Source organism: Kogia breviceps, chromosome X, assembly GCF_026419965.1.
Source record: "Kogia breviceps isolate mKogBre1 chromosome X, mKogBre1 haplotype 1, whole genome shotgun sequence".
Taxonomy (NCBI): Eukaryota; Metazoa; Chordata; class Mammalia; order Artiodactyla; family Physeteridae; genus Kogia; species Kogia breviceps.
The window spans coordinates 94,276,614-94,296,916 of NC_081330.1; positions in this window are offsets into that span (position 1 = coordinate 94,276,614).

A 20,303-nucleotide genomic window follows, 5' to 3' on the forward strand; every position below is an offset into this window, starting at 1 on the left:
GCGGCTGCTTCCCACTAGCTAACTATTTCACATTTGATAGTGAATATATGTCAGTGTTACTCTCACACTTCATCCCAGCTTACCGTTCCAGCTCCCCGTGTCCTCAAGTCCATTCTCTACATCTGCATCTTTACTCCTGTCCGGCCACTAGCTTCATCAGAACCATTTTTTGTTTTTAGATTCCATATATATGTGTTAGCATACGGTGTTTGTTTTTCTCTTTCTGACTTACTTCACTCTGTATGACTGACTCTAGGTCCATACACCTCACTACAAATAACTCAATTTCGTTTCTTTTTATGGCTGAGTAATATTCCATTGTATGTATGTGCCACATCTTCTTTATCCATTCATCTGTTGATGGACACTTAGGTTGCTTCCATGTCCTGGATATTGTAAATAGAGCTGCAATGAACATTTTGGTACATGACTCTTTTTGAATTATGGTTTTCTCAGGGTATATGCTCAGTAGTGGGATTACTGGGTTGTATGGTAATTCTATTTTTAGTTTTTTAAGTAGCCTCCATACTGTTCTCCACAATGGCTGTATCAAGTTACATTCCCACCAACAGTGCAGGAGAGTTCCCTTTTCTCCACACCCTCTCCAGCAATTATTGTTTCTAGATTTTTTGATGATGGCCATTCTGACCGGTGTGAGATGATATCTCATTGTAGTTTTGATTTGCATTTCTCTACTGATTAGTGATGTTGAACATCCTTTCATGTGTTTGTTGGCAATCTGTATATCTTCTTTGGAGAAATGTCTGTTTAGATCTTCTGCCCATTTTTGGATTGGGTTGTTTGTTTTTTTGATATTGAGCTGCATGAGCTGCTTGTATATTTTGGAGATGAATCCTTTGTCAGTTGCTTCATTTGCAAATATTTTCTCCCATTCTGAGGGTTGTCTTTTTGTCTTGTTTATGGTTTCCTTTGCTGTGCAAAAGCTTTTAAGTTTCATTAGGTCCCATTTGTTTATTTTGTTTTTATTTCCATTTCTCTAGGAGATGGGTCAGAAAGGATCTTGCTGTGATGTATGTCATAGAGTGTTCTGCCTATGTTTTCCTCCAAGAGTTTTATAGTTTCTGGCCTTACATTTAGATCGTTAAGCCATTTTGAGTTTATTTTTGTGTATGGCATTTGGAAGTGTTCTAATTTCATTGTTTTACATGTAGCTGTCCAGTTTTCCCAGCACCACTTACTAAAGAGGCTGTCTTTTCTCCATTGTATATTGTTGCCTCCTTTATCAAAGATAAGGAGACCATATGTGCTTGGGCTTATCTCTGGGCTTTCTATCCTGTTCCCATGATCTGTATTTCTGTTTTTGTGCCAGTACCTTATTGTCTTGATTACTATAGTTTTGTAATATAGTCTGAAGTCAGGGAGCCTGATTTCTCCAGCTCCGTTTTTCTTTCTCAAGGTTGCTTTGGCTATTCGGGGTCTTTTGTGTTTCCATACAAACTGTGAAACTTTTTGTTCTAGTTCTGTGAAAAATGCCAGTTTGATAGGGATTGCATTGAATCTGTAGATTGCTTTGTGTAGTGTAGTCATTTTCACAGTGTTGATTCTTCCAGTCCAAGAACATGGTATATCTCTCCATCTGTTTGTATCATCTTTAATTTCTTTCATCAGTGTCTTAGTTTTCTGCATACAGGTCTTTTGTCTCCTTAGGTAGGTTTATTCCTAGGTATTTTATTCTTTTTGTTGCAATGGTAAATGGGAGTATTTCCTTAATTTCTCTTTCAGAATTTTCATCATTAGTGTATAGGAACGCAATAGATTTCTATGCATTAATTTTGTATCCTGCTATTTTACCTAATTCATTGATTAGCTCTAGTAGTTTTCTGGTAGCATCTTTAGGATTCTGTATGTATAGTATCATGTCAACTGCAAACAGTGATAGCTTTACTTCATCTTTTCCGATTTGGATTCATTTTATTTCTTTTTCTTCTCTGATTGCTGGGGCTAACACTTCCAAAACAATGTTGAATAATAGTGGTGAGAGTGGACAACCTTGTCTTCTTTCTGATCTTAGAGGAAATGGTTTCAGTTTTTCACCATTGAGAATGATGTTGGCTGTGGTTTTGTCATATATGGCCTTTATTATGTTGAGGAAAGTTCCCTCTATGCCTACTTTCTGGAGGGTTTTTTTTTTTATCATAAATTGATGTTGAATTTTGTCCAAAGCTTTTTCTGCATCTATTGAGATGATCATATGGTTTTCCTCCTTTGATTTGTTAATATGGTGTATCACATTGCTTGCTTTGAGTATATTGAAGAATCCTTGCATTCCTGGGATAAACCCCACTTGATCATGGTGTATGATCCTTTTAATGTGCTGTTGGATTCTGTTTGCTAGTATTTTGTTGAGGATTTTTGCATCTATGTTCATCAGTGATATTGGCCTGTACTTTTCTTTCTTTGTCACATCTTTGTTTGGTTTTGGTGTCAGGGTGATGGTGACCTTGTAGAATGAGATTGGGAGTGTTCCTCCTTCTGCTATATTTTGGAAGAGTTTGAGAAGGAAAGGTGTTAGCTCTTCTCTAAATGTTTGATACAATTTGCCTGTGAAGCCATCTGGTCCTGGGCTTTTCTTTGTTGGAAGATTTTTAATCACAGTCTGAATTTCAGTGCTTGTGATTGGTCTGTTTTTATTTTCTATTTCTTCCTGGTTCAGTCTTGAAATGTTGTGCTTTTAAAGAATTTTTCCATTTCTTCCAGGTTTCCATTTTATTGGCATATCTTTGCTTGTAGTAATCTCTCATGATCCTTTGTATTTCTTCAGTGTCAGTTGTTACTTCTCCTTTTTCATTTCTAATTTTATTGATTTGAGTCTTCTCCCTTTTTTTCCTGATGAGTCTGGCTAATGTTTTCTCAATTTTGTTTATCTTCTCAAAGAACCAGCTTTTAGTTTTATTGATCTTTGCTATTGTTTTCTTCATTTCTTTTTCACTTATTTCTGATCTGATCTTTATGATTTCTTTCCTTCTGATAACTTAGGGGTTTTTTTGTTCTTCCTCTAATTGTTTTAGGTGTAAGGTTAGGTTGTTTATTTGAGATGTTTCTTGTTTCTTGAGGTAGGACTGTATTGCTATAAACTTCCCTCTTGGAACTGCTTTTGCTGCATCCCATAGGTTTTGTGTCATCATGTTTTCATTGTCATTTGTTTCTAGAAATTTTTTGATGTCCCCTTTGATTTCTTCAGTGATCTCTTGGTTATTGAGTAGTGTATTGTTTAGCCTCCATGTTTTTGTATTTTTTACAGAATTTTTCCTGTAGTTGATATCTAATCTCATAGCATTGTGGTTGGAGAAGATACTTGATATGATTTCAATTTTCTTAAATTTACCAAGGCTAGATTTGTGACCCAGATATGTTCTATCCTGGAGAATGTTCCATGAGCACTTGACGTGAAAGTGTATTCTGTTGTTTTTGGATAGAATGTCCTATAAATATCAAGTCCATCTTGTTTAATGTATCATTTAAAGTTTGTGTTGCCATATTTATTTTCATTTTGGATGATCTGTCCGTTGGTGAAAGTGAGGTGTTAAAGTCCCCTACTATGATTGTGTTACTGTTGATTTCCCTTTTTATGGCTGTTAGCATTTGCCTTACGTATTGAGGTGCTCGTATATTGGGTGCAGAAATATTTACAATTGTTATATCTTCTTCTTGGATTGATCCCTTGATCATTATGTAGTGTCCTTCTTTGTCTCTTGTACTAGTCTTTATTTTAAGGTGTATTCTGTCTGATATGAGGATTGCTACTCCAGCTTTCTTCTGATTTCCACTTGCATGGAATATCTTTTTCCATCCCCTCACTTTCAGTCTTATGTGTCCCTAGGTCTGAAGTGGGTGTCTTGTAGACAGCATATATATGGGTCTTGTTTTTGTATCCATTCAGCCAGTCTATGTCTTTTGGTTTGAATATTTAATCCATTTACATTTAAGGTAATTATCTATACATATATTCCTATTACAATTTTCTCAATTGTTTTGGGTTTGTTTTTGCAGTTATTTTCCTTCTCTTGTGTTTCTTGCCTAGAGAAGTTCCTTTAGCATTTGTTGTAAAACTGGCTTGGTGGTGCTGAACTCTCTCAGCTTTTGCTTTTCTGTAAAGGTTTTAATTTCTCCATCAAATCTGAATGAGATCCTTGCTGGGTAGTGTAATCTTGGTTGTACTTTTTTCCCTTTCATGACTTTAAATATGTCCTGTCACTCCCTTCTGGCTTGAAGAGTTTCTGCTGAAAGATCAGCTGTTAACCTTATGGGGATTCCCTTGTATGTTATTTGTTGCTTTTCTCTTGCTGTTTTTAATGTTTTTTCTTTGTATTTAATTTTTGATAGCTTGATTAATATGTGTCTTGACATGTTTCTCCTTGGATTTATCCTGTATGGAACTCTCTGTGCTTCCTGGACTTGAGTGACTATTTCCTTTCCCAGGTTAGGGAAGTTTTCAACTATAATCTCTTCAAATATTTTCTCAGTCCCTTTCTTTTTCTCTTCTTCTTCTGGGACTCCTAAAATTCGAATGTTGGTGTGTTTAATGTTGTCCCAGAGGTCTCTGAGACTGTCCTCAATTCTTTTCATTATTTATTCTTCATTCTGCTCTGTGGTAGTTATTTCCACTCTTTTATCTTCCAGGTCACTTATCTGTTTCTCTGCCCCAGTTATTCCCCTATTGATTCCTTCTAGAGAATTTTTAATTTCATTTATTGTTTTGTTCATCATTGTTTGTTTGCTCTTTAGTTCTTCCAGTCCTTTTTAAACGTTTCTTTTATTTTCTCCATTCTATTTCCAAGATTTTGGATCATCTTTGCTATCATTGTTCTGAATTCTTTTTCAGGTAGACTACCTATTTCCTCTTCTTTTGTTTGGCCTGGTGGGTTTTTACCTTGTTCCTTCATCTGCTGCATATTTCTCTGTCTTCTCATTTTGTTTAACTTACTGTGTTTGGCGTCTCCTTTTCACAGGCTGCATGTTCGTAGTTCCCGTTGTTTTAGTGTCTGCCCCCAGTGGGTGAGGTTGGTTCAGTGGCTTGTGTAGGCCTCCTGATGGAGGGGACAGGTGCTGGTGTTCTGGTGATTGGGACTGGATCTTGTCTTTCTGGTGGGCAGGACCTTCTCTGGTGGTGTGTTTTGGGGTATCTGTGACCTTACTATGATTTTAGGCAACCTCTCTGCTAATGGGTGGTGTTGTGTTCCTGTCTTGCTAGTTGTTGGGCATGGGGCATCCAGCACTGGAACTTGCTGGCCATTGGGTGGACCTGGGTCTTAGTGTTGAGACAGAGGTCTCTGGGAGAGCTCTCGCTGATTGATATTACATGGGGCTGGGAGGTCTCTGGTGGTCCAATGTCCTGGACTTGGCTCTCCCACCTCGGATGCTCAGGCCTGCCACCTGGCTGGAGCACCAAGACCCCGTTAGCCACACAGCTCAGAAGAAAAGGAAGAAAAAAAAATAAATTAAATTAAAAATATTTTAAATTAATAAAATAAAAATAATAATAAAATAAAAATAAAAAAATAAAATAAAAAAGGAAGAGAGCAACCAAACCAATAAACAAATCCATCATTGATAACAAGCACTAAAAACTAAACTAAAAGAAAGATAAAAATCAGAAACAAATCAGTTGCAGATAGCAAACCCCAAATCTACAGTTGCTCCCAAAGTCCACCACCTCCGTTTTGGGAACATTTGTTGTCTATTCAGGTATTCTACAGATGCCACGTTCATCAAGTTGATTTTGAGGATTTCATCCACTGCTCCTGAGGCTGCATGGAGAAATTTCCCTTTTTCTTTTTTGTTTGCATGCCTCCTGGGGTTCAGTTTTGTTTTTGGCCCCGGGTCTCTGTGTAGGTACCCTTAGGTGTCTGTTCCCTGCCCAGACAGGACGGGATTAAAGCAGCGGCTGATTAGGGCTCTGTTGCTCTCTCAGGCCAGGGAGAGGAAGGGGTATGGTAGTCATAATTTGAATGCAGGGCGAGCCTGCAGCAGCCTCTGCTGCATGACATTGCAACAGCCTGAGGCGTGCCATGTGTTCTCCCGGGGAAGTTGTCCCTGGACCTTGGGATCCTGGGAGTGGCAGGCTGAGCAGGCTTCTAGGGGGTTGGTGTGGATAGTGACCTGTGCTTGTGCACAGGTTTCTTGGTGGCTGCTGCAGCAGCCTTAGCATTTCATGCCTGTCTCTGGGGTCTGAAGTGATAGCCGTGGCTCGCCCCTGTCTCTGGAGCTTGCTTAGGTGGTGCTCTGCCTTCTGTGGGCACACAGGGAAGGAATCACCTCTCCTCGCGTACCCCAAAACAATGGTCTCTTGCCTCTTAGGCAGTTCCAAACTTTTTCCTGGACTCCCTCCCAGCTAGCTGTGGTACACTAGCCCCCTTCAGGCTGTGTTCACGCAGCCAACCCCAGGCCTCTCACTGGGATCTGACCTCCGAAGCCCAAGCCTCAGCTCCCAGCCCCCACCCCACCCCCAGCGGGTAAGCAGACAAGCCTCTTAGGCTGGTGAGTGCTGGTTGACAATGATCCTCTCTGTGGGAATCTCTCTGCTTTGCCCTCTGCACCCCTATTGCTGTGCTCTCCTCCGTGGCTCTGAAGTATCCCCCCTACCCACCCCCCACCTCCACCAGTTAAGGGTCTTCCTAGTGTGTGGAAACTTTTCCTCCTTCACAGCTCCCTCCCAAAAGTGCGGGTCCCATCCCTCTCCTTTTGTCTTTGTTTTTTCTTTTGCTCTATCCAGGGATGTGGTGATTTTCTTGTCCTTTGGGAAGTCTGAGGTCTTCTGCTAGCGTTCAGTAGGTGTTCTGTAGAAGTTGTTCCACACGTAGATGTATTTTTGATGTATTTGTGGGGAGGAAGGTGGTCTCCATGTCTTACTTCTCTGCCATCTTGAAGGTCCCCCTCAGCAGGTTAACTTTTTAAAGTGTAACTGTCATCCTGGCCTGCCCTCTCTCTTAATCCTTCAGTTGTATCCAATGTCTAAGACCCCAAATCTAACTTAGTCCAGCATTTAAGTACTATCAAGTCTGGTCAAAGCCATCTTTTCAGCCTAACTCTCCCCATTCCTTTCATACCAACTCTGGGTTTCCTACACAAATGCCCTTCATTCATTTTCACCTCTGTAGTTTATTCAAGCTATTGGGTTGGCCAACAAGTTCTTGTTTTTCCATAACATGGTATGGAAAAACCTGAATGAACTTCTTGGCCAACCCAATCTTTCCTTTGCCTGCAATACCCTTCTTTCCTCTCACTCCCATTCCCATCTCTGCATGCTAAACCCTGGCCATTATTCAAGGCCCTGCTCAAATGTCACTTCTTCTATGGAGGCTTCCCCAAGTTTCTGTTGAAGCTCTTTTGTTCTTCCAAAGTCCCCCTTAATGCATTTATTATTCTCCTTTAGATGTAGCATTGTTAGACAGGTTCCAGCCCTACTGGAAGACTCTCTATGCCAAGAGCTTTGTCTTATGCTCAATTATCTTGTGTTTAACAACTCATTGTCTGTTTTATACTTGTTATAGGACCTCACACAGTAGTGTAGTAGAGGTGGATGCTCACTCAACAAATATTAATTCATTACCCTGAACTACCCACCAAAAAAATACAGCAAAATTCCCCTCCTCCTACTGCACCTGTGAGTGTCAATCCTACTAGGACTCTGGCTGGATTCAAGATACCAGACAGGGGACTCTCAACAACTCTGCAGAAAAGCCTCATTACCAAAGGAACATTCTCAGAAAGGACATGGGTGTGAGGCTTTTTGCTTGTTTTTTGAGTTAACATTTGTTCAGGCCTTGAGACATGCATTCATACCCTTGCTCATTTGGTTTTCTCATGCTGGGGAGACACCTTTGAGGAGTCAGTGGCCAAGTCAGGGTGACTTAGTTCCTACTGGCTTGAGCTAGAACTGAAGCCAGGAATTCATGACACTAGAGCCTCCCAGGCTTACCTGTCATTCTTGCAAATGGACTTCCTGAGTGGAAATTATTTTTTGGCCACCCTGGCTTGTGGGATCTTAGTTCCCTGACCAGGGATTGAACCCACACCCTCGGCAGTGAAAGCATAGAGACCTAACCATTGGATCAACAGGGAATTCCCCTGAGTAGAATTTTTTTTGTTTTGTTTTTGTTGAGCAGAACACTGCGTACTGGTTACCAGTCCCAGGTGAGTATTCCAAACACTTCTGCCCCCTGCATCTTGGTATTGGAGTCACCAAGGAAAATACAATGCAGTCAAGTACTGAATGCAACAATACTTTACTTACATAGAGAAGAGACAGCAAGATCAGCTTCAGTAGTGGGTGTTGGTCCCCCATTGCCGGCAGCCACGGCGGGTCCTCAAAGTGCAGCAACAATAGACAAGAGGGGGTAGGGAACGGAAAGCACCTAGGTATGGGATCAGAAGGGCACAAACAACTGATGGTTGCAAGGCAAATTTAATAGCAAAGCATAGCCATATATATACCCCTGAAGCAGGGACTTTGCATAGACATTTTAAAGCAGGGACTTTGCATAGACATTGTAAAGCAGGGACTTTGCATAGACATTGTAAAGCAGGGACTTTGCATAGACATTTTTCTATAGAACTGGGCTTCCATCTCGGATAGTCGCCACATATCTGCATCAGCGGGTTTATTGCTTGTTCCACAAAGGCACCAACTTCCCCTCCAGGGTTGCTTTTCCTAGCTTTAGGGAACAACCAGGGACTCCCAGTAACTGAGCAGGTCTCTGGAGCGATCTGGCCAAAGGCCATCTCCTTTTTTACGTTCATACCATAAAGTCCAGGATGCATACCAAGGAGAGTACAATCGGGCCCTGAGGCTTATGAGGGTCTTAATGGCGCATTCCTCAGAGGGCAATGCTCACCACACCCCATGGCCACTGGGTCTCTCCCCACAGCTGACTCAGGGCAATTTGCCTTTGCACACCTCTCTTGTACCTTAGTAGAAGGCCCTGTCCCCTCCCCTCATTGGAAAGATACAGCGGGGTTGGCCAGGTGCCATATGACACACGTGCTTAAGTGGTACAAAGGAGCGTACATTGAGCTGGCAACAGGGAAAGATATTCACTCAGGCAGAGGTTGTGTGGGCCCTTTATCTCTTGGTACAGAAGTGTTCCAAGCCCAAGGCCCATTCTTATAAGGCCAAATGGGGGTCAAAAGACTGCCTGATAATATTGCCTGTTCCCCAAACTTTTGTTTTTGATAGGGCCTGGGAAGGCAGAAGAAAGGTTTACTATGAAGAGAAACCAGGACTAGAAAATGTCAGCAAACATCACAGGCACATGAAGAGGCTGGCAAGGGCCATCAACACTGAATTCAAGAGGATCTCAGATACATTGAAATAATGACATTAATAGCTAACACTTATAATGGTGTTTACTGTATATCAGACACTGTTCTAAATACTTTATGGATATTAACTCCATTTAGTTTCCACAGTAGCCTTAAGAAGTAGGTACACTTATTATTGTCATAATAATATAGATGAGAAAACTGAGGCATAGAGAGTTTAAGTAACTTGCCTAAGACCATGCTGCTAGTAAGTGGCCAAGCCAGGCTTCAAACTCAGGCAGTTTGGCTCCACAGAACATGCTTTTAATCACTGTTCCATGGTGACTCTTGGGAAGACAAGGTACTCACTACAGTCTGACCAAGACAGGACCAGGTCACCAAGATGGAAGAATACCCCCAGGTCTGAGAAATACAGAGATTGTGATGCCAAGGAGAAGAAGATGAATACAACCATAGGCTATATGCCTGTGAGGCTGATAGCTGGACTAGGCATTGTCAGTGTCATGACTAAGCATTGTTAATATGTTCACATTTCCTTATAAATGCTTTATTTACTGATTATATAAATGTGATGGGGAGAAAACAGGGTGTAGGTCACTTAGCTCTTTTTTATACAGTTGAAAGTATTTATTCTTATGTATTGGTTTCGAAAAAAATTCATTTTGAGTAAAGCATTTGATTAGTATTCCGTTTTCAAGAGTCTAGTTGCTATGTAAATCTAGCGATAGGTACAGTGTGTTGATGTAAGAGCTTTGGAATTGGGCAAGAGATATGCAGTCACTTTAAGGTTAGACCACAAGGATGTTGGAAGCTCCTGGAAAGGAAATGTAAGACTTGAGTGCTCTAACCCAGGCAACTGAATCATTTATAAATAAAGTATATACCAATATCTCTCATGAGCAAGGGATGCAAAAATCCGCAACATAATACTAACAAATTGAATCCAGCAATATATAAAAAAATAATAATTACCATGACTGTATGGGTTTATTCCAGGTATGCAAGGAAGGTTTGACATTTGAAAATCAATGTAATGTATCATATTAACAATTTAAAGAAACAAATGTCCTGATAAGATCAATTGATGAAAACCAGTTTGAAAAATATTTAACACCCATTCACAATAAAAATCCTAAGCAAACTAGGAATTCATCCTTTTGACCAGGGCTTGACTTGTGTTAGACGAAGTAGGCATTTGACAATGGCATAATAGGGACTGATGAGAACAAAACCAAACCAAACAAAATCTGCCTTAGGAAAATTTTCCTCCTCCAGATTCTTTTGACAGGCTTTTCTTCTTGTCTGCCTATCTGGGCTCACAGCAGAACTCTAGTGGAGGATACGAAGTCACCCATTTTCACTCATAGGAGGCCACTGTAAGGGAAAAATCTCATCAATCACTGAAAATCTGAAGAACCAATCACTTGTTCTTCAGTCTTTAATTCTCCTTGCCTTCCCTTTCTATCATTCCTTGTCTCTCATTCAGGCTCCAGTTTCATTACTTCCAACTATCATCCACTCCCTCCATCTCAGAAGAATCACATGGCCTTGATAGGGAATGTAATAAACTGTAGTTTATGCAGTAGTGTGCCTCTCAGACGTCTCCCCCTTTAGGACTAAGTTACTCATTCTCTCAGCTGCTTAGAGATTTGGCAGCCAATAACTCTCAGCTGAGTCTCTCTCAGGACTTGCCCTTGGCTCAAGAAAGTCATCTAATGGAAAGTCATGCCCCATCTCCACATCCAACAACTGGTTCAAGGCCTGGCAACTTTGCTTCAATTAGGGATAACACTGAAGGGCCTTTCCAACTCCATGAAGACTTAGTACAATTCACCCATCAACATAGGGTTCCAAATCTTAACAACTCTACTAAATCATGTCTGTGCTGAATAATCCCCCTTTCTTCTACAGTTTCACACACCAACCTTCTCTACCCTGCTTTGTGTGTCTTAGGAGCCTCTCCTCTGCATCCACCAGGCTCCCTAGCCTTCTGGCTTCTAGCTGAGAAAATGGGAATCACAAAGCAAGTCTTTTTAAAAAATATTTTATTTATTTATTTTGGTCTTAGTTGCGGCAGGCGGGCTCCTTAGTTGCAGCATGTGGGCTCCTTAGTAGTGGCATGTGAACTCTTAGTTGCGGCATGCATGTGGGGTCTAGTTCCTTGACCAGGGATTGAACCTGGGCCCCCTGCACTGGGAGCATGGAGTCTTATCCACTGCACCACCAGGGAAATCCCACAAAGCAAGTATTAACAGAGTAGGAACATGGGAGATGATCCATTTGAGAGAAATTTTTTAGAGATGATGAGTTTTGCTACTTTTCTCTATTTTCAGCTAAAAAGCTCTTTGAGCAGTGATGACCCTGAATTAGACTTTGCCATCCCTCTCTACTAAGGCTGCAACAAGATTTCTGCAATGAGAAGACTATTAAGGCACTGTTTGACTGTAGTATTTAAAACCAGATTAATTTTAAAGGTACATATTTAAGATAGTTTACCTCTCGGATGCACAATTTTAAGACATGGTATAAAACTCTCATTTATTTATCTATTAATTCAACAAATACTTATTCATCATCTATGATGTTTCCAGCAGTATATAGGCACTAAGATACAGATTACACAAAAATCCTTGTCCTCATGGGAGCTTATATTCTACGTAAATTGTGAGGAAAAACATTGCACCCAGGCTTGAAAAAGACAACCTTGCAAGAGGGTTAAGGTTTTTTGGGGGGGTAATTTTTAATTGAAATTTAATTCACATAACACAAAATTCACCATTACAATGTTCAATTCTGTGGTTTATAGTATATTCACAATGTTGTGCAACTACCACCACTCACTAATTCCCAGAACACTTCCATCACCCCCAAAAGAAACTCCATACCCATTTGTTACAGGTTGAATTGTGTTTGTTCCCCAAATTTCATGTTGAAGCCCTACTTCAGAAAGTGTCCTTATTTGGAAATAGGGTCATTGCAGATGTAATTAGTTAATATGAAATCATACTGGAGTAGGGTGGGTCCCTAATCCAATGTGACTGATGTCCTTATAAAAAGGGGAAATTTGGACACAAAAACAGACACACACACAGGGAGAACACCACGTGAAGATTAGTATTATGCTGCCACAAGCCAAGGAACTACCAGAAGCTGGGAGAAAGGCCTGGGGCAGATACTTCTCTAGTGCCTCCAGGGGGAACATGGGCACTGCCAACACCTTGATCTCAGACCTCTAGTTTCCAGAATTATGAGACAATGAATTTCTTCTGTTTAAGACATCCAGTTATGGTACTTAGTTATGGCAGTTCTAGTAAATTAATAAACCATTAATAGCCATTCTCCACTTCCCCCTCCTGTCAGCCACTGGAAACTAATCTACTTTTGTCTCTAGGGATTTGTCTATTCTGGATATTTCATATCAATGGAATCATAGAATAGGTGGCTTTTTGTGTCTGGCTTCTTTTTTTAACTGAGGTATAGTTGATGTACAATAGTATATGTTTCAGGTGTACAACATAGTGATTCAATTTTTAAAGGTTATATTTCATGTATAGTTATTATAAAATGTTGGCTATATTCCCTGTGATGTACAATACATCCTTGTAGCTTATTGATTTTATACATAGTAGCTTGTACCTCTTAATCCTCTACCCTTATCTTGCCCCTACCCCATTCCCTTTCCCCACTGGTATTTTGTTGTCTATATCTGTTTCTGTTTTGTTATATTCATTAATTTTTTAGAATCCACATATAAGTGATTTCATACAGTATTTATCTTTCTCTGATTTATTTCACTTAGCATAATACCCTCCAAGTCCATCCATGTTGTTGCAAATGGCAAAATTTCATTCTTTTTCATGGCTGAGTAGTATTTGACTTCTTTAACTTATAATGGTTCATACACATTGTACATTGTATAAGTACTTCATTCCTTTTTATGGTTAAGTAATATTTCATTGTATAGATACACATTTTGTTTATCCATTTATCAGTTGACTGACATTTGGTTTGTTTCCACTTTTTGGTTATTAGGAATGATGTTACTCTGAACATTTATGTACAACAAGTTTTTTTGGTGAAGATGTTTTTTCAATTCCCTTGGGTATACACCTAGGAGTGAAATTGCTGGGCCATATGGTAACTCTGTTTAATCTTTTGAGGGACTGCCAAACTGTCTTCCCAAGTGGCTGTATCTTTTTATTCAATACATTCCCACCAGAAAAGTAGGAGAGTTCCAGTTTCTTCTCATTAATTTTAATACAATGATTGCATGTTACTCTGAATAAAAATATGATGAGTTTGTTTGGCTTTTAATAGGTTTGAGGTGTGAATTAGATTCCCAAGCATTATGTGCAGTAGGAAATGTAAGATTATGGTTTAGAAAAAATTCAGTCAGAGATGCAAATATGAGATTGAGCACACCTCCCCCTCATAAATATAAACTTCCTTTGAAGACTATATCCACATGGTATACCATCCAAAAGAAAAACTAATTCAAAATAGTTACAACTTTTTTCTTATTCTATGACTAGCTTCTTCATATTCTTTTTTTTTTTTTTTTTTTTTCCCGGTACGTGGGCCTCTCACTGTTGTGGCCTCTCCCGTTGCGGAGCACAGGCTCCAGACGCGCAGGCTCAGTGGCCATGGCCCACGGGCCCAGCCACTCCACGGCACGTGGGATCTTCCCGGACCGGGGCACGAACCCGCGTCCCCTGCATCGTCAGGCAGACTCTCAACCACTGCGCCACCAGGGAAGCCCCCTTCATATTCTGTCCATTTTTCTATTCTCTCTTACAACAGTTTGTGGGGATATTTTTATTAGGAATAGTAGCTCTGTTGTAAGTGTTGCAAATATTTTCCCCAATGTACATCTTTTAAAAAAATTTATTATTTATTTATTTATTTTTGGCTGTGTTGGGTCTTCGTTGCTGTGCCTGAGGTTTCTCTAGTTGTGGCGAGAGGGGGCTACTCTTTGTTGTGGTGCGCGGGCTTCTCATTGTGGTGGCTTCTCTTGTTGCAGAGCACGGGCTTTAGGCACGCAGGCTTCAGTAGTTGTGGCTCACCAGTTCTAGGGCGCAGGCTCCGTAGATGCACTGCATGGGCTTAGCTGCTCCACGGCATGTGGGATCTTCCCGGACCAGAGCCGTGTCCCCTGCATTGGCAGGCAGATTCTTAACCACTGCGCCACGAGGGAAGTCCCCCCAATGTACATCTTACCTTTTGATTTTTTTTTTTGATTTTAAAGATGTTTTAATGAGGTCTAGGATTTACTTTATGGCTTCTGAGTTGTTCCTATTTATCCTCCATCACAAAGTTATATGATATTTTCCTATATTTCATTATGACATTTTATTATTTTGTCATATTTAATTTTAATCCATCTGGAGTTTGTCATTGTATATGATATGATTTAGGGGTCCAGAATTTTTTTCCCTTACAAATAGATCTACATCATATCAGCACTATCAGTTTCCACAAACTTGGAACAACACATTTGTCATGTTATTTTCCATATATGCATGGCTATGCATTGGACCTCTGCCTTCCACTGACTTTTTCATCAACCATCATAACCTAGTTTAAGTAGACTTATAACTTTATATACAGTAAGGCAAATTCCCCTCTCAATTTCTTAGTTTTTTCACACTATTGTTAGCTAAACTTCATTTAGTATTTCATATACTTGACACTGATTCTGGATTTTTTATTGTTTCAGTGATTTCTTTAATTCTGCTCTATGCCACATGTTTTATTTATTGTAGTTTATAATGGAGTGTAATATCTTATATGTCTTCCCTTATTATAACTATCCTCAAAATACCCTTGGCTGTTTTCATATATTTTTTTCCCTGCCAATTAAAATGAAGAATTGTACCAAAGCCCCTGATCCTATTTAGCATATTGATTCAGATTGCCTGAAATTCATGGATTAGGTTTATGGACAATTGGGGTTTTACAGTATTGAGTCTGCATTCACGAATACAGTTTATTTATTCTCTTTTATATAGATGACATACAATCTTCTTAGGTTTATTTATAGTTGAATTCTTGCTTTTTGATGTGCATCATTCTTCCTAGTATATATATTTTACTAGTTATCACTGACATGTACATGATGGCTAATCTTGATTCTACAAAGTCCCTAGTTGGTATCTAGCTAGGATATCTGTGCATATTAACAATGATACAATTTTCATTTCAGCAAAAAAGTGACAATGTAAAGATTAATTTCAGATGCAGAGGGGAAAAGGGAGGCATTTCAGGTAAAAGTTATCTATGCTAAAGAAAAACACTGGGGAAAAAAGAGGCAAATGTAACAAACCTGGTAAAGGTTTCCATTTGAAGCCAGTGGTTCAAGAACATTTTCACAAAAGGAATTAGAGAAACTCAGTATTATATATATGATAAAAAAATTCCCATATAAATTTACTCCCAATACAACAATATTATATATGTGATATATATGATATATATCAGTGTTATATATTAATACTGTATTAATTTATACCCAAATAAATTTACTCCCAATAAAACAAAGTTGCTTATGCTAAAGAAAAACCCTTGAAATAAAATGAGCGTGAAGAGAATTCTACTCTTGGGAATTCCCTGGTGGTCCAGTGGTTAGGGCTCTGCACTTCCACAGCCATGGGCCTGGCTTCCATCCCCAGTCAGGGAACTAAGATCCCACATGCCCACGTGGTGCAGCCAAATAAATGAATAATTTTTTTAAAAAAACACAGCATGTTTAAAAAAAGAGAATTCTACTCTTGTGCTCAAGGACAAATATTTTATTTTGAGTAAAATCCTATAAACTTGAGAAATGGTGGACTTTTAGTTAATGCTCAGCGTAAACAGAAAACATGGTATAGAAAAAACGTACAATTCAAATCAATTTGCAAATGCATTTAGTTCTGGATCACAACTTATTCAGCATTTCTGCTGAATAGAAACCTTATTAAAGTAAGGAACATGGAAAGACCTTAGCCAATACTCACTTCTTACTCAACATTAGAGAATTCATATCATAGAGAAATCCTGCAAATGTGTTGAATTAGCCAATCCCCATTATCTTACTCAACATCATAGCATTCATACTGAAGTGAAACTCTGTAAATGATATGAATGAGGGAAGGCCTGCAGACATGACCTCTGCGTTGCTGAGATATGAGAATTCTTGCTGGAGAGAATCCTACAAATGTATTAAATCTGGGAAATCCTTTAGATGTGGCTGCACTGTTGCCATTACCAAGCATAAGAGAATTCATACTGCAGAAACCCTGTGAATATAGTGAATGTGGATGGGAGGGATGTGTTCTTACTCAGAAAACTCATATAAAATAGAAATATGAATCTCCTCTATATTCTTTTAAGCATACCTCATACTTTATTCACCAACAGATAATTTAATAAAACTGAAATAATTGTAATTTATAGGTTATCATTTTTTTTCTTAAAGAATCAAGCATTTTTTTTCTTAAAGAATCAAGCATTTTTAAGGGAATTCCCCCATCTTATTATTATTATTTTAAAAATTTACTTTATTTATTTTATTTTTGCCTGTGTTGGGTCCTTGCTGTTGCACACAGGCTTTCTCTAGTTGCGGTGAGTGAGGGCTACTCTTCGTTGCGGTGCACGGGCTTCTCATTGTGGTGGCTTCTCCTGTTGTGGAGCATAGGCTCTAGGTGTGTGGGCTTCAGTACTTGTGGCACACGGACTCAGTAGTTGTGACTTGCAGGCTCTAGAGCACAGGCTTAGTTGCTCTGCAGCATGTGGGATCTTCCCGGACCAGGGCTAGAACTCGTGTCCCCTGCATTGGCAAGGGGATTCTTAACCACTGCTCTATCAGGGAAGCCCTATAGGTTTTTCTTGGTTTAGCATGTGAAATTCACACTGGAGATGGACATTAAGAATTTGTTGTGTGCTACTACATTACAAATCAACAGGAAACTCATACAAAAATAACTGAAGCAAGCAGAAGTATAAAAATACATTTGGCTACAGGCAATAATTTTAATATATTAAACAGTGGTAAGACTTCTGGCAGAAACAACTGTTAAATTCAGATGAGATAGTGACATCAACATAGAACATGACGAGTACAGCAAAATGACTGAAGAGAGGGGGACAAGAGGAAAGGGCCTTCATTTTTGAAAACAGCAGCTCTACTCACTCTACATACTCTCCTGCCTGTTTCCCACGGTACATATTATTACACATTGGCTTATTACAACATCTTTCAATAACAGAAAGAGACCTTGAAAGTAGAATCGTCAAAAGCTAGCTGAAGTCTTCCTCCTTTTGGGGTTTATTGTGGTACACACACTTCTTAACAGACACAGTCATCCGAAGACTGAAGCTCTAAGCTCCGTGCCACCTGACAGTCATGTGATTGCCTTCATGCCACCATTTTGGAGCCATCAACCAGTTCCCTGGGGTGGATTCCCATTTTGTCTATTCCAGCCCCATTCACTCTGCACACTCTCCTGCCTGTGGGAAATCTGCAGAGGCAGTGGCACAGACAGCAATGCAGTGCAGCAGGGGATGAACACTTGCAACTGGCCTTCCCTCTCCTACAGGAACTCACACAGTTCAAAGAGCAGAACGTCATCAAGGCATTGCTTGAAGGACCTGCCACCTCAGTCACTGCAGGGAAGACTTCCAGGGAGAGGCAGGTAGCAGGGACCCTCAGCAGAACGCCATGCCACGGCAAGAAAGCAAGCTCCCTCAGCCGCCGCCCGCTGCGAGTACCCAGGACCTCTGCTCCTCGGAGGTGGGAAAATCACAGCAGTGCCCTGGGCTGCTGCTCCTCAGGTCTGCAACCTCCTCACAAACACCAGGCACCTGTACTGCTGGGGGCGGAGTCACACTGTGTTCATGAGGTCCGCCCACTGGGATGGCTGAAACAAACCAACCTCAGAATCTACAGCAACAGTATGTTCAGCTTCCCCGGGACCACCCTCAGGCTTGAAGATTCCCTAGAAGGACTCGGAACTCAGAAAAGCTGTTAGTTCTTTTCGGAGTCTGTTGAATCCTGCTGAGCGGTTATATACAGAGTTATTATTATTTTTTAAAGAAACGCATTTATTTATTTATCTATTTGGCTGCACCAGGTCTTAGTTGCGGCATGTGGGCTCTTCAGTTGTGGCATGCAGGCTCTAGTTCCCTGACCAGGGATCGAACCCGGGCCCCCTGCATTGGGACCATGGAGTCTTAACCACTGGACCACCAGGGAAGTCCCATACACATAGTTAGGATTTATGACAGTGAAAGTAAACTCAGCAAAGGCAAAAGGTGCAGGGGTGAAGTCCACGGGAAACCAGTGGTGAGATCCAGTTGTCCTCTCCCAAAGGAGTCACATGGACAATGCTTAATTCTCCCAGAAATGACGTGTGACAACACATGCAAAGTGTTGCCAGTCAGGGAAGCTCACCCATGCCTAGGGGTCCAGAGATCTGACTGGAGGTCAGTCATGCAGGCATGCAGCTTCCATGTGACACACTTTAGCTACTCGGTCTACAGCCCCCAGATGTCAAACTAATACAGCACAGCCGAGGGCCTCAGACATACAAAGCAGACCCTCACCATACGTCACACCATGAGCACGAACTACCTGGTCAGATGGAACAGAGGTGCCTGGATTACAGAAATACCCTACTAGGCAGAACACGCCAGGCTCTTGGTGGCGCTCTCCCAGGAGTGGGACAAGGACCAGTCTTCCCGAGACAGGCCTTTCTTTGGAACATAAGGGCTTGAGTCACCCGGGCCTGCTGGGGTTACACTTTACAATGAATTTTAACTTAATTAGAGGCCTAACTTCCATTTAAAAAAACGTTTTCAGGGAATTCCTGGCGGTCCAGTGGTTAGGACTCGGTGCTCTCACCGCCAAGGGCCCGGGTTCACTCCTGGGCCTTGGGCAAAAAAAAAAAAAAAGACACTTTCAGTGGTGACCTTGGGCAAGGTTGGTGGCGAAGGGGGGGGAAGCACACAGCGCAGGAAGGAGCAGCATTGGCACCAGCACGCCCCCTAGTGTTGGGGAGAGGACAGCAGAAACTGCCAAGGTAACCAAGCAGGACCCTATAGGCCTTCCCGGGACAGACCCCTCCCATGTCCTCCACCTGCTTCTCATCAGTAGAAAAACTACAGCCTCCTTGGCCTTCCCCAAGTTTCAAAGAATAATTTAATCAGAGAAGTCAGAAAATGCAGAAACAGAGGCAAACAGTCAAGCAAGACAAAATAGTAGTTTAGTCATTCAACAAAGTCAAGGACCTTTAGTTCCTCCCCAAGGGCTATAGGTAATATTTGGAGCCATAGACTGCGAGCTGTTTTGCAGATACTGAAACCCCTACCAGGTGGAAGACCTTAACTGCATGCTGACCACAAGCACGTAGACCCCAGACTGGTTGGAAGCAGAAGGTTGATGAGGTTGACTCCCCGATTACCTCACCACCAACCAAACAGAAGAATGTCCACGAGCTGATCACACATCCCACAACCTCCTGCCTCACTCTGTCTTTTAAAACCCTTCCCTGAAAGCCATCGGGGAGTTCAGGCCTTCTGAGCACTAGTTGCCTGGACTCCTCGCTTGGCACCCTGCAGTACACGCCGTACTTTCCTTCACTACAACCTGGTGTCAGTACATTGGCTTTATGGGGTGTGGGCGAGTGTACCCAAGTTTGCTTTGGTAATACCACCACCTACCAGGTGCCTGCCTTGGGACACGTTCTGGGCTGGGGGCGCTACGCATGTTGCTTTAAACAATCCTGACAGCCCGCTGGGATGTGTGGTCTTTAGCTATGACGCAGAAGAGGCCCAAAGGGCTGGTAAGTGGTGCAGCCAAGCCTTCTCTTCTATGGATCGGTAGATCCCAACAGCTGGGCGGAGCGTGGGCTGGAAGAACACCTTGGCATGTTTCTTGGTTCCTGGATGCCCAAGTCACACTAGGAAATGCTGGCCCAGCATGAGCAACAACTGCACGCCCTTCGCCAGCCCCTTCTCTTTCTGAGAAAACACTCATTCCTGCA